At 35.3% G+C, this 14,889-nt stretch overlaps 1 protein-coding gene across 2 annotated transcripts in view; it reads right to left on the reverse strand.

Moving 5' to 3' along the window:
* Positions 1-14,889, reverse strand: part of BABAM2 (BRISC and BRCA1 A complex member 2) — a gene marked incomplete at its 5' end in the record, with an annotated part of 454,317 nt that overhangs the window by 286,089 nt on the left and 153,339 nt on the right. The window lies entirely within an intron of this gene.

Raw genomic sequence — 14,889 nt, forward strand, 5'->3', positions numbered from 1 at the left:
TAATGATCAAGGGATCAACCCAAGAAGATATAACAATTAAAAATATATATACACCCAACATAGGAGCACCTCAATACATAAGGCAACTGCTAACAGCTATAAAAGAGGAAATTGACAGTAACACAATAATAGTGCGGTACTTTAACACCTCACTTACACCAATGGACAGATCATTGAAGATGAAAATAAATAAGGAAACAGAAGCTTTAAATGACACAACAGACCAGATAGATTTAATTGATATTTATAGGACATTCCATCCAAAAACAGCAGATTACATTTTCTTCTCAAGTGCGCACAGAACGTTCTCCAGGATAGATCACATCTTGGGTCACAAATCAAACCTCAGTAAATTTAAGAAAATTGAAATCATATCAAGCACCTTTTCTGACCACAACGCTATGAGATTAGAAATGAATTACAGGGGAAAAAATGTAAAAAACACAAACACATGGAGGCTAAACAATACGTTACTAAATAACCAAGAGATCACTGAAGAAATCAAAGAGGAAATCAAAAAATGCCTAGAGATAAATGACAATGAAAACACGATGATCCAAAACCTATGGGATGCAGCAAAAGCAGTTCTAAGAGGGAAGTTTATAGCTATACAAGCCTACGTCAAGAAACAAGAAAAATCTCAAATAAACAATCTAACCTTACACCTAAAGGAATCAGAGAAAGAACAAACAAAACCAAAGTTAGTAGAAATCATAAAGATTAGAGCAGAAATAAATGAAATAGAAACAAAGGAAACAATAGCAAAGATCAATAAAACTAAAAGCTAGTTCTTTGACAAGATAAACAAAATTGATAAACCATTAGCCAGACTAATCAAGAAAAAGAGGGAAAGGACTCAAATCAATAAAATTAAAAATGAAAAAGGAGAAGTTACAACAGACACGGCAGAAATAGAAAGCATCCTAAGAGACTACTACAAACAACTCTATGCCAATAAAATGGACAACCTGGAAGAAATGGACAAATTCTTAGAAAGGTATAACCTTCCAAGAATGAACCAGGAAGAAACAGAAAATATGAACAGACCAATCACAGGTAATGAAATTGAAACCGTGATTAAAAATCTTCCAACGAAAAAAGTCCAGGACCAGATAGCTTCACAGGTGAATTCTATCAAACATTTAGAGAAGAGCTAACACCCACCCTTCTCAAACTCTTCCAAAAAATTGCAGAGGAAGGAACACTCCCAAACTCATTCTATGAGGCCACCATCACCCTGATACCAAAACCAGACAAAGATACTACAAAAAAAGAAAATTACAGATGAATATCACTGATGAATATAGATGCAAAAATCCTCAACAAAGTACTACCAAACAGAATCCAACAGCACATTAAAACGATCATACAACATGATCAAGTGGGATTTATCCCAGGAATGCAAGGATTCTTCAATATATGCAAATCAATCAATGTGATACACCATATTAACAAATTGAAGAATAAAAACCATATGATCATCTCAATAGATGCAGAAAAAGCTTTTGACAAAATTCAACACCCATTTATGATAAAAGCTCTCCAGAAAGTGGGCATAGAGGGAACCTACCTCAACATAATAAAGGCCATATATGACAGACCCACAGCAAACATCATTTTCAATGGTGAAAAACTGAAAGCATTTCCTCTAACATCAGGAACAAGACAAGGATGTCCACTCTCACCACTATTATTCAACATAGTTTTGGAAGCCCTACCCATGGCAATCAGAGAAGAAAAAGAAATAAAAGGAATACAAATTGGAAAAGAAGAAGTAAAACTGTCACTGTTTGCAGATGACATGATACTATACATAGAGAATCCTAAAGATGCCACCAGAAAACTACTAGAGCTAATCAATGAATTTGGTAAAGTTGCAGGATACAAAATTAATGCCCAGAAATCTCTTGCATTCCTATACACTAATGATGAAAAATCTGAAAGAGAAATTAAGGAAACACTCCCATTTACCACTGCAACAAAAAGAATAAAATACCTAGGAATAAACCTACCTAGGGAGACAAAAGACCTGTATGCAAAAAACTATAAGACACTGATGAAAGAAATTAAAGATGATACCAACAGATGGAGAGATATACCATGTTCTTGAATTGGAAGAATCAATATTGTGAAAATGATTATACTACCCAAAGCAATCTACAGATTCAATGCAATCCCTATCAAATTACCAATGGCATTTTTTGCAAAACTAGAACAAAAAAATCTTAAAATTTGTATGGAGACACAAAAGACCCTGAATAGCCAAAGCAGTCTTGAGGGAAAAAAGCAGAGCTGGAGGTATCAGACTCCCTGACTTCAGACTATACTACAAAGTTACAGTAATCAAGACAATATGCTACTGGCACAAAAAAAGAAATATAGATTAATGGAATAGGAGAGAAAGCCCAGAGATAAACCCACACACTTATGGTGAGCTAATCTATGACAAAGGAGGCAAGGATGTACAATGAAGAAAACACAGTCTCTTCAATAAGTGGTGCTGGGAAAACTGGACAGTTACATGTAAAAGAATGAAATTAGAACACTCCCTAACACCATACACAAAAATAAACTCAAAATGGATTAGAGACCGAAATGTAAGACCGGACACCATAAAACTCTTAGAGGAAAACATAGGGAGAACACTCTTTGACATAAATCATAGCAAGGTATTTTTTGATCCACCTCCTAGAGTAAAGGAAATAAAAACAAAAATAAACAAATGGGACGTAATGAAACTTCAAAGCTTTTGCACAGCAAAGGAAGCCATAAACAAGACAAAAAGACAACCCTCAGAACGGGAGAAAATATTTGCAAACAAATCAACAGACAAAGGATTAATCTCCAAGATATACAAGCAGCTCATGCAGCTCAATATTAAAAAAACAAACAATGCAATCAAAAAATGGGCAGAAGACCTAAATAGACATTTCCCCAAAGGAGACATATAGATGGCCAAGAGGCTCAACATCACTAATTATTAGAGAAATGAAAATCAAAACTACAATGAGGTATCATCTCACACCAGTTAGAACGGGCATCATCAGAAAATCTACAAACAATAAATGCTGGAGAGGGTGTGGAGAAAAGGGAACCCTCTTGCACTATTGGTGGGAATGCAAATTGATACAGCCACTATGGAGAACAGTATGGAGGTTCCTTAAAAAACTAAAAATAGAATTACCATATGACCCAGCAATCCCACTACTGGGCATATACCGAGAGAAAAGCATAATTCAAAAAGACACATGCACCCCAGTGTTCATTGCAGCACTATTTACAATAGCCAGGACATAGAAGCAATTTAAATGCCATCGACAGTTGAATGGATAAAGAAGATGTGGTACATATATACAATGGAATATTACTCAGCCATCAAAAGGAACGAAAGTGAGTCATTTGTTGAGACGTGGATGGATCTAGAGATTGTCATACAGAGTGAAGTGAGTCAAAAAGAGAAAAACAAATATCGTATGTTAACGCATATATGTGGAACCTAGAAAAATGGTACAGATGAACTGGTTTGCAGGGCAGAAATTGAGACACAGATGTAGAGAACAAACGTATGGACACCAAGGGGGGAAGGTGGCGGGTGGGGTAGGGGTATGATGAACTGGGAGATCGGGACTGACATGTATACACTGATGTGTATAATATTGATGACTAGTAAGAACCTGCTATATAAAAAAATAAAATAAAATTCAAAAATTCAAAACAACAAAAAAAACAAAAGTCAACATCCATTTATGATAAAAACTGTCAACAAACTGGGTATATAGGGCATGCCTCAACATATTAAAGGCGATATATGATAAACCTAGAGCCATAATTATACTCAACAGTGAAAAACTGAAAGCATTTCCTGTAAGAGCAGGAACAAGACAAGGATGCCCCTCTTGCCACTTTCATTCAACATAGTGCTGGAAATTCTAGCCAGAGCAATTAGACAACAAAAGGAAATAAAAAGAATCCTAACTAGAAAGGAAGAAGTTAAACTACTGCTGTTTGTAGATAAAATGATACTATACATAGAAAATCCTAAAGATGCCACCAGAGCCTATCAGAACTAATAAAATGAATTCAGTAAAGTTGCAGATACAAAATTCATATACAGAACTCTGTTGCATTTCTATACACTAACAAAGAACTATCAGAAAGAGAAACTAATGAAACAATCCCCTTTACAATTGCAACAAAAAGAATAAAATTTCTAGGAATAAATCTAACCAAGGAGGTTAAAAGAAAAAAACCTGTACTTGTAAAACTATAAGAAGACACTGAGGAAAGAAATTAAAGACAAAAGAAACAAATGGAATGATATACCACAATCATGGATTGGAAGAATTATTATTGTTGAAATGACCATACTACCCAAGGTAATCTGCAGAGTCAATGCAATCCCTATCAAAATACCCATGGTATTTTTCACAGAACCAGAAAAAATAGTTCTAAAATTTGTAGGGAAACACAAAAGTCCCTGAATAGCCAAAACAACCCTGAGAAAGAGGAACAAACCTGGAGGTATTACACACCCTGATTTCAAACTATACTACAAAGCTACAGTAATCAAAACAGTATGGTACTGGCACAAAAAGAGACACATAGATCAATGGAACAGAACAGAGAGCTCAGAAATAAACCCATGCTTACTTGTACGGTCAATTAATCTATGATAAAAGAGGCAAGAACATACAATGGGGAAAAGACAGCCTCTTCACTAAATGGTCTTGTGAAAACTGGACAGCCATAGGCAAAAGAATCAAACTAGATTACTTGCTCACATCCTATGCAAAAAATAAAGTCAAAATTAACTGAAGACTTAAATGTAAACCCTGAAACTATAAAACTCCTAGAAGAAACAAAGGGAGTACGTTCTTTGACATTAGGCTTAGCAATATTTTTTGGATATATCACCTCGGGCAAGGGAAACAAAATCAAAAATAAACAAATGAGATTACATCAAAGTAGGGACTTCCCTGGCAGGCCAGTGGTTAAGACTCCACACTTCCACTGCAAGGGGCACAGGTTTGATCCCTGCTCGGGGAACTAAGATCCCACATGCCACGTGGCATGGCCAAAAATTTTTTTAAATAAAAATAAAAAGGTTTTGCACAGCAAAACAAAATATCAACAAAACAAAAATCAGCCTATTGAATAGGTGACGATATTTGCAAATGATATATTTGATAAGAGGTTAATATCCAAAATATACAAACAAGTTATACCATCAACATCAAAAAATAAACAACCTGATTAAGAAATGGCAGAAAACCTGAACAGACATTTTTCCAAAGAAGACAGGCAGATGTCTAACAGACACATGGAAAGATGTTTGACATCACTAATCATCAGAGAAATGCAAATCAAAACTACAATGAGATATCACCTCACATCCATCAGAATGGCTATAATCAAAAACACAAACACAACAAAAAACAAGTGCTGGTGAGGATATGTAGAAAATGGAACCCTCATGCAGTGTTGGCGGGAATGTAAATTGGTGCCGCCACTATGGAAAACAGTATGGAGGTTCCACAAAAAGTTAAAAATAGAACTGTCATACCATCCAGCAATTCCACTTCTGGGTATTTTTCCAAAGAAAACAAAAACACTACTTTGAAAAGATATATGCACCCCTATGTTTGGTGCAGCATCATTTACAATAGCTAGGATATGGAAGCAACCTAATGTCCTTCCATAGATGAATGGATAAAGAAGATGTGATATACACAATGGAATATTTACACAGCCATACAAAAAAATGAATGAAATCTTGCTATTTGGGACAACATGGATGGACCTAGAGAGTACTATGCTAAGTGAAATAAGTCAGAGAGAGACAAATATTGTACAATTTCACCTATATTTGGAATCTAAAAATCAAAACAAATAAACAAACATAAAACAGAAACATACTCACGGAGAACAACTGGTGGTTGCCAAAGGGGAGGAGGGTGAAGAAATAGGTGAGGGAGATTAAGGGGTACAAACTTCTAGTTCATAATCCATTTGAGTTAAATCATGGATTTAAAGGTATGGATTAACGTTTCTTTTTTCTTTTTTTATGGGGGGGGGTATAGACATCCAGTTGTTCTAGCAACATTTGTAGAAAAGATCATACTTTCTCTTCTGAATTGTCTTTCCACATTTGTCAAAAATCAGTTGTCTCTGTATGTATGGGTCTATATCTGGATACTCTTCTGTTCCACTTATCTATATTGATCTATCTGCCTTTTTAAAACCATCACCATACTTTCTTAATTACTGTAGCTTTATAATAAGTCTTTAAATCAGGGAGTCTAAGTCTTCCAATTTTGTTCTTTTCAGGATATTTTTTTGGCTATTCTAGGCCTTTGGTATTTCAAAATAAATTTTAGAATCAGATTGATGATCTCTACAAAAAAGCCACTGGGTTTTGACCTGATAGGATTGAGACAGATCTATATATTCACTTGGGAAAAACTGACATCTCACAATATTGAGTCTTCCAATATATGAATATGGTATATATTTTAGCTTAGGTCTTCTTTAGTTTCCCTCAGCAGTGTTTCATACTTTTTAACATACAGGTATTTCATATTTTTTGTTATATTTATCCCTAAATATTTCATATTTTTATATTATAAATTATAAAATTTTTAATTTAATATCAGATTATTTCTGGTTAGTATATAGAAATATGATTGATTTTTATATATTGATCCTGTATCTTGCAACATGACAAAATTCACTTATTAGTTACAGAAGCTTTTTTGTAGATTCCTTAGGTTCTTCTACATAATAATCTTAGCATCTGTGCGTAAAGACAGTTGCTTCTTTCTTTCTACTCTTGAGTGCCTTTTATTCCTTTTTCTTGCCTTATTGCACTGGCTAGAAACTCCAGTATTGAACAGTATTGGTGAAAGTAAACATCCTTGCCTTGCTATTAACCTTAGGTAGAAAACAGTGGTCTTTCACCATTAAGTATAATATTAGCTATAGACTTTTCATAGATGCAAGTTATCAGGTGAGGAAGTCCCTTTCTGATCCTAGTTTGCTGAGAGTTTTTATCAGGAATGGATGTTTGGTTCTGTCAAATGTTCTTTCTGTGCCTATTAAGATGATGATACAGTCTTTCTTTTTTAGTTTGTTAATATGGTTAATCATACTGTTGACTTTTTAAATATGCAGCCTACTTTGCATCCCTGGGACAAACTCCACTTTGTCATGATATATCATCTTTTTTATATATTATTGTACTGAATTTCAGTACAATACAAAATTTCATTTTGAATTTTACATCTATATTCATGAGAGAGATTCATTTGTAGTTTACTTTTCTTTTAATATCTTTGTCTGGTTTTTGTTATCAGGTAATGCTGTCCTCACAGAATCAGTCAGAAAGCATTCCCTCCTTTCCAATTTTCCAAACGAATGTGTAGAATTTGTGTATTATTTTTCCTTAAATGATTGATAAACCTTACCAGTAAAGTCATCTGTGTGTGCAGTTTCCTTTATGGGAAGGTATTTAACTATTTAACTATGATAGACATAAGACTATTCAAGTTATCTATTTCTTCTTGAATATGTTTTGGTAAACACTAAGAAATTTTTAAAATACAAGAAAACATGAGCAGACACACCACTAGCCATCAGAGTGATGATTACAGACTAACTAACACACCATGTAGCCTCTGGGAAATTCCACTACTCATTCATGAGGTAAATGAATTCTTAATTTTATTTTGAACACAGTTTTTACTTTATGGACCCTCTGAAATGGTCTTGGTGATACCAGGAGTCCCAGGACCACACTTTATGAAGTGCTGGTCTATGGAATAGAGACTAAGAATACTATCACCATCAGTATTCCAGGATTTTATGTTAAAGACTATTTTCATGAAGTACCCACACAATGAACAGACATTCAGGATGTATAGACTACTCTGTAGAGTTAGCACAGAGCTTGAAAAACCTAAACCATTGTCTATCCTGCTTCAAGAGAGTCAAAGCTTTTCATAAGCACTCTTGGAACAAATAATGACACCAACCTTGTTTCTGGGTGTCACCCATTCCAACAATATGGTCATCTTGTGAAAACAAAGCTGCAGTAAATGGATTCAAGAAAGGAAAGAGATCTTCAGAAAAATGGTAGAAAGAGGGCAGGTATCACTGTGACATTATTTTGTCATGAAACTAGATCAAAATATAAGTGTGCTGGTTAAAATTTGTTTTAAAATATTTTATAAAGAAAAAAATCCCTCTCTTCCAGTTCTATATTAGATGCCATCCTAATCAAGGGCTGCACTTTCCTTCTCCTACTCCAAATCCTGGCGGTGCATTTATAAAGAAAAAAAGGAGAGTGGAACATTGTGTAACAGTGAATACAAAACCTAGCTAAGCAAAAAGAACAAAACTGAAAACCCCCAAGGACACTTAAAAAGACTGCTGTGTCTCAGGATAAGAGAGGCAATGGCAGCCAGGGGCCCTAGAACGCAAGGTATGAGCTAGAATAGGGCTCCTCAAAATAACTACAGTGAAGCACCTGTTACCGTTCATTTTGTTTTGTTTTTCCTAATCCTTCACAGATTGACGGCTTCATAAAATACATTAAAAATTAGTTCTTATAAAAAGAAAAAAATTTTAAACATCAAAATGCAAACCCAATATTTTTATCATTACAGTCAACAGACATGATTATTCTGTCAAAATGCTTTAAATGTTTCTAAAGACTATCAATTCTGTACTTATCTCACCATGAACCAAAACATACACTCTGGATAGCACTGATTAGAACGTTCTGACTGCACCCTTTCCTCTCCCTCATTTTCTCAGGTTGACCATTGAGTTAGGTGAGTAAGCACGTCACCTAACAGGTATGAAAACTTCAGCAAGTCTGAAACGTGGTCACCTAGAGCCTTAATATTCAGTTTTACATCCCTTGAACCCTGACTATCAGCCTCACTTCCCTCTTTCTTCTCCCCAATCATTTTATATATGTCTCCTGGCAGACTTCTCTTCCTAAATACAATCCCAATCATAGTACTACTCAAAGCAATCACTCAAAACAATCTCTAAACTCCCTAGTTGAATATTTAAGGCTCTGTCTATATCATTATATCTTTAAAATGCCTTTCTTTTCTTATCTCCCACTAGTCTGTATACATGTTCTGTGATTTAGGCAAACTAGACATTTCTGCTGTTCTCCAAATGTTCTTTCATTGCCACCTAAAACCATGCTCATATTTTCCCTAGCTTCTCTCTATCAGTACAAGTCTTTCAGGCCCATTTCAAATGTCACCTCCTTTATAAAGGTCTTTTCTAACTAGATGTAATCTCTCACCAACCCATTAAAGAACTTTGTACTTCTCTTATGGTACTGAAATTATTACGACTTGCATTACTATTGACTATGCAATCATCTTATGCCCCAAACCAGATTTTACTTTTATTTGAATTGCAGGTCCGCTGATTGATGAAAATGGATTAATGGTAACAGATGACACTGATAAACTGACACTAGCCCTGTCATGTGCCAGGTGGTAACCTTATGATGTGGGGAGAGGAAATGTCACCATTGAGAAAACAGCTCTGAATAAAAAATGGTAAACCTGTAATGATCACAGCCCATAACTCCTGTTCCCCTCACTGTGCTACTTGTGCTACTCCATACTTCCCTCTCTGAATTATAAGTGGCAATACCTCTGCCATAAACAGGCTGAACAAAAAGGGCAAATTCAAAAAGACAGTATGAAGGGATTAGTCTATACTTCGCCTTAGAAAACCAACTGCGTAAAACAGGATTAGAAAAACAAGGAGGTTTGGGTTTTTTTACAAACTCAATAAATACTCAATAAATGGTGAAGTTCAAAGTTCTAATGAACACTGACCTGATCAATCCTATCTGAAATTTTGTGCTTATTTCTGGACACCAGAGTTTAAGAGAGATGCTGGCAATCTGGAATACCTCCTGAAGAGAAGTATAAGGACAGAGAAGATTTTTAAAATCTTATGACATGTGGGCTTCCCTGGTGGCACAGTGGTTGAGAGTCCGCCTGCCGATGCAGGGGACACGGGTTCATGTCCCGGTCCGGGAAGATCGCACATGCCGCGGAGCAGCTAGGCCCGTGAGCCATGGCCACTGAGCCTGTGCGTCCGGAGCCTGTGCTCCGCAACGGGAGAGGCCACAGCGGTGAGAGGCCCACGTACCGCAAAAAAAATAAATAAATAAATAAATAAAATATTATCACATGTAAGTATAAAGGACTAAAGCTGCCTAGCCTATAAAAGAACAGAATCTCTGGTTGTTTGAATACAATTGTTTTTGCTGTAATGTGAAAATGCATTCCTTTAAAAAATTGCATTTTAGTAAACTACACATTAAGAATAAGAGGCTTATGAGAAAAATATGGCAAGGCTAGACCTTACTTTACAGTTAGTCGCTTGTACAACTTTGTAACCATAGCATTAACAAAAACCAAAGTAAATCCAATAAAACTCTAATATACTTAAAATGACATGCTATATTTGTAATAAACAAAGAATTATTATACTAAATATAGGACTTTAAAAAAGCTGAAGATAACTTAATGAAAGGGGCTACAAGGAAAGGTTGAAACTGCTGAGTTATGGGAAAGAGTAGAGGGACATCATCATTAGAAGTTACAGCGGAGAAGCAGGTTTTGGACAAAATGTAATGATGCCAGAGAGGGAAAGCTCTGGCTTATTGCCTTGCGTTTGTTTCTTTTCCACAAGGATGGGGAGAAACCATGTGATAAATACTTAAATATAGAGTGTATAGCAAAACTGAGCCACGTGAAAGGAATGGAGTGAATGGACATTGTGTGCCATACAAAAACCCTCCACAGCTTGTTAGTTCATCTGCATTAGTGTACTTTCATTCAGCTGCTGTTATTCAGTGGTCAAACTATTAACTAAACCATGGCAACTTCTGCCTTATACTGACATACTTCCACTATTTATCAATCGTGTGTGAACTAATCCATGTTACTAAAGCACTGTATGTAACAGAATACACTGTACTTGAAGAACTATCAAGATATATGGGGACAGGGTAGCAAAGCAGGTCAACTGAAAGTGATTTGAGACACAGCTCCATTCTAAAATTATAATTTAGAAGATAAAAACACAAGTACACCATAAAAAAATAAAAGCAAAAGAAAACAATAAAAGAAAACTGAAAGGAGGAAGTTCACAGAGCTGCCTGTGACTATTCTTCATTTTCAGTAGGGAAAAATACTACTACTGTCAGAATTACCATAAATTATATCTGAAAATTTGGGGCAAGTGAAAATTTGCATTTTGAATTCTAGATGGAGGAAAAACAGGAGAGAAGAAAAAAAAAAGTAGTAAACATAACTCTATCTTAATTTCAATGAAATGCTTACTTTCTTCCTAGACCACAATAAATTCAATACTTTGAAATATAAATTAATGACTAAATAAAATCAAAACCATTTCTACTCTGCATTTACTCCAAGCTCAGAAATGTATTAAGTACCATAATATTCATCATCTCATTGATATTCCCAACAACCCAATGTGTTGTGCTATAGCCTAACCACATTTTAACAGTTAGGGAAACTAAGACTTGGAAGAAAATTTAGTAAACTGTATGCTGCTAACAGATTATTTATAAATAAGAGAGAAGATGGAATAAAGGAAGGAAGAAAATAAGGAAGGAAAGGAAGAGAGGAGGGAAGAAAAGAGGGAGGGAGACTTCAACCAAGCTGAAGGTGCTAGTAAAATAAAAACGAAGAGACCACTTAAACTCACTGAACCAAATCCTTTTTCTCATCTTTCTATGATGCCCCAGGTGCCTTTGTGAAGAATTTCCCCCAACCTCCATCCCATAATTTAGGAAAGGGATCAGCAAACAATTAATTGCCTGCAGTCCAAAGCCAACTGGACTAGCCAATGTCTATTTTTTTAAATAAAGTTTTACTGGGATTCAGACACAATCATTGATTTAGATATTGTCCGTAGCTGCTTTCATGCTGCGACAGCAAAGTTAAGTAGTTGTGATGGAGACCATATGGCCTACAAGCCTAAAATTTTACTATCTTGTGATTACACTTCAAATGAAGATTTTGGCTCAATTTTAGTAATGATAAAGCAGACATTACTGGAATTAAAAGCATTCTACTTTTATGGCACGTTCTTCCAGGTACATATTCCTACTTTTATAAAAGTATGTCTACTCCTATTTGATTAGACAGAAACTATTTCCTTTCAGATAAGATGAGGGTTTCCTGTGAATTCTTTATGGTCTTTCAAGCACCAGACAACTGTTTTCTTTAAAACCAGATTTCACAAGAGTGAGTTAAAGCAGTCTTTATTTCTAAAAGCTGCTTATTAAGTGTGACTTTATTGGATCCAAAAAATTCCCTAAACTAAAAGGTATCAAATTCTTTTTTTCTTTCTTTTTAACATCTTTATTGGAGTATAATTGCTTTACAATGGTGTGTTAGTTTCTGCTTTATAACAAAGTGAATCAGCTATACATATGTATATATATCCCCATATCTCCTCCCTCTTGCGTCTCCCTCCCACCTTCCCTCCCTATCCCACCCCTCTAGGTGATCACAAAGCACCGAGCTGATCTCCCTGTGCTACGCAGCTGCTTCCCACTAGCTATCTATTTTACAGCTGGTAGTGTACATATGTCCATACCACTCTCTCACTTCATCCCAGCTTGCCCTTCCCACTCCCCGTGTCCTCAAGTCCATTCTCTTCATATGCGTCTTTATTCCTGTCCTGCCCTTAGGTTCTTCAGAACCATTTTTTTTTAGATTCCATATATATGTGTTAGCATATGGTATTTGTTTTTCTCTTTCTGACTTACTTCACTCTGTATGACAGACTCTAGGTCCATCCACCTCACTACAAATAACTCAATTTCGTTTCTTTTTATGGCTGAGTAATATTGCATTGTATATATGTGCCACATCTTCTTTATCTATTCATCTGTCGATGGACACTTAGGTTGCTTCCATGTCCTGGCTATTGTAAATAGTTCGGCAGTGAACATTATGGTACATGACTCTTTTTGAATTATGGTTTTCTCAGGGTACATGTCCAGTAGTGGGATTGCTGGGTCATATGGTAGTGTTATTTTTAGTTTTTTAAGGAACCTCCATACTGTTCTCCATAGTGGCTGTATCAATTTACATTCCCACCAACAGTGCAAGAGTGTTCCCTTTTCTCCACACCCTCTCCAGCATTTAGTGTTTGTATGATGGCCATTCTGACTGGTGTGATATCTCATTGCAGTTTTGATTTGCATTTCTCTAATGATTAGTGATGTTGAGCATCCTTTCATGTGTTTGTTGGCAATCTGAATATCTTCTTTGGAGAAATGTCTATTTAGGTCTTCTGCCCATTTTTTACTGGGTTGTTTGTTTTTTTGATATTGAGCTGCATGAGTTGCTTGTATATTTTGGAGATTAATCCTTTGTCAGTTGCTTCATTTGCAAATATTTTCTCCCATTCTCAGGGTTGTCTTTTCGTCTTGTTTATGGTTTCCTTTGCTGTGCAAAAGCTTTTAAGTTTCATTAGGTCCCATTTGTTTATTTTTGTTTTTATTTCCATTTCTCTAGGAGATGGGTCAAAAAGGATCATGCTGTGATTTATGTCATAGAGTGTTCTGCCTATGTTTTCCTCTAAGAATTTTATAATGTCTGGCCTTACATTTAGGTCTTTAACCCATTTTGAGCTTATTTTTGTGTATGGTGTTAGGGAGTGTCTAATTTCATTCTTTTACATGTAGCTGTCCAGTTTTCCCAGCACCACTTATTGAAGAGACTGTCTTTTCTCCATTGTATATTCTTGCTTCTAAAAGGTATCAAATTCTGAAGCATCTTTTAAAATGTGTGGTTTAGAGAAAAAAATTTGTAATGAATAGTCTTTGAATTTATATTCATTTATCAGGATCAGAGGGCTTTTTAATGTTTGCTACCTTATGCTTGCTGAGAAACAACTATAATCAATACATATCACCCTAACAAGCTTGCTATATTTTAAAAAAGAGAATATTTGGGGGAAGTTATCAGTTTCCTTCCTAGCAAATATGTAAAAATAAATGGACTTTCAAACAATTCCAAATAATAAAGAACAATGCAAGAATTCATTAAAAAAAAAAAATCCAGGGAGATTAATCAGCCTAATTCTCTTCTTCCGGCTGCACAGAATGCAAAATCCTCCCCTGTTCCTAAGGAAAGGTGAGGAGAGTGAGGAATTTTAAAACTGCAAATTTACTAAAACTCAATCTTTGATGAAAAGTCACATTTTGTGACTGTCATACATGCACTTTTTAAACAGTCATGCTATTACCTATTTTCCCCTACTATATGAAAGAATGATAGCACCCCACTCTCACCACTTTTATTCAACATAGTACTGGAAGTCCCAGCCACAGCAATCAGACAAGAAAAAGAAATAAAAAGAATCCAAGTTGGAAAGGAAGAAGTAAAACTGTCACTGTTTGCAGATGACATGATACTATACATAGAAAATCCTAAAGAAGCCACCAAAAAACTACTAGAGCTCATCAATAAATTCAGTTAAGTTGCAGGATACAAAACTCATATACAGAAATCTGTTGCATCTCTATACATTAACAAAGAACTATTAGAAAGAGAAATTAAGGAAACAATCCCATTTACAATCACATCTAAAAAAATAAAATAGCTAGGTATAAACTTACCTAAGGAAGTAAAATACCTGTATTCAGAAAACAATAAGACACTGATGAAAGAAACTGAAGATGACACAACAGATGGAAAGATATAACGTGTTCACAGATTGGAAGAATTAATATTGTTAAAATGAGCACACAACACAAGGCAAGCTACAGGTTCAGTACAACCCCTATCAAAATATCAATGGCAT

Source organism: Hyperoodon ampullatus (assembly GCF_949752795.1).
Source record: "Hyperoodon ampullatus genome assembly, chromosome: 15".
Taxonomy (NCBI): Eukaryota; Metazoa; Chordata; class Mammalia; order Artiodactyla; family Ziphiidae; genus Hyperoodon; species Hyperoodon ampullatus.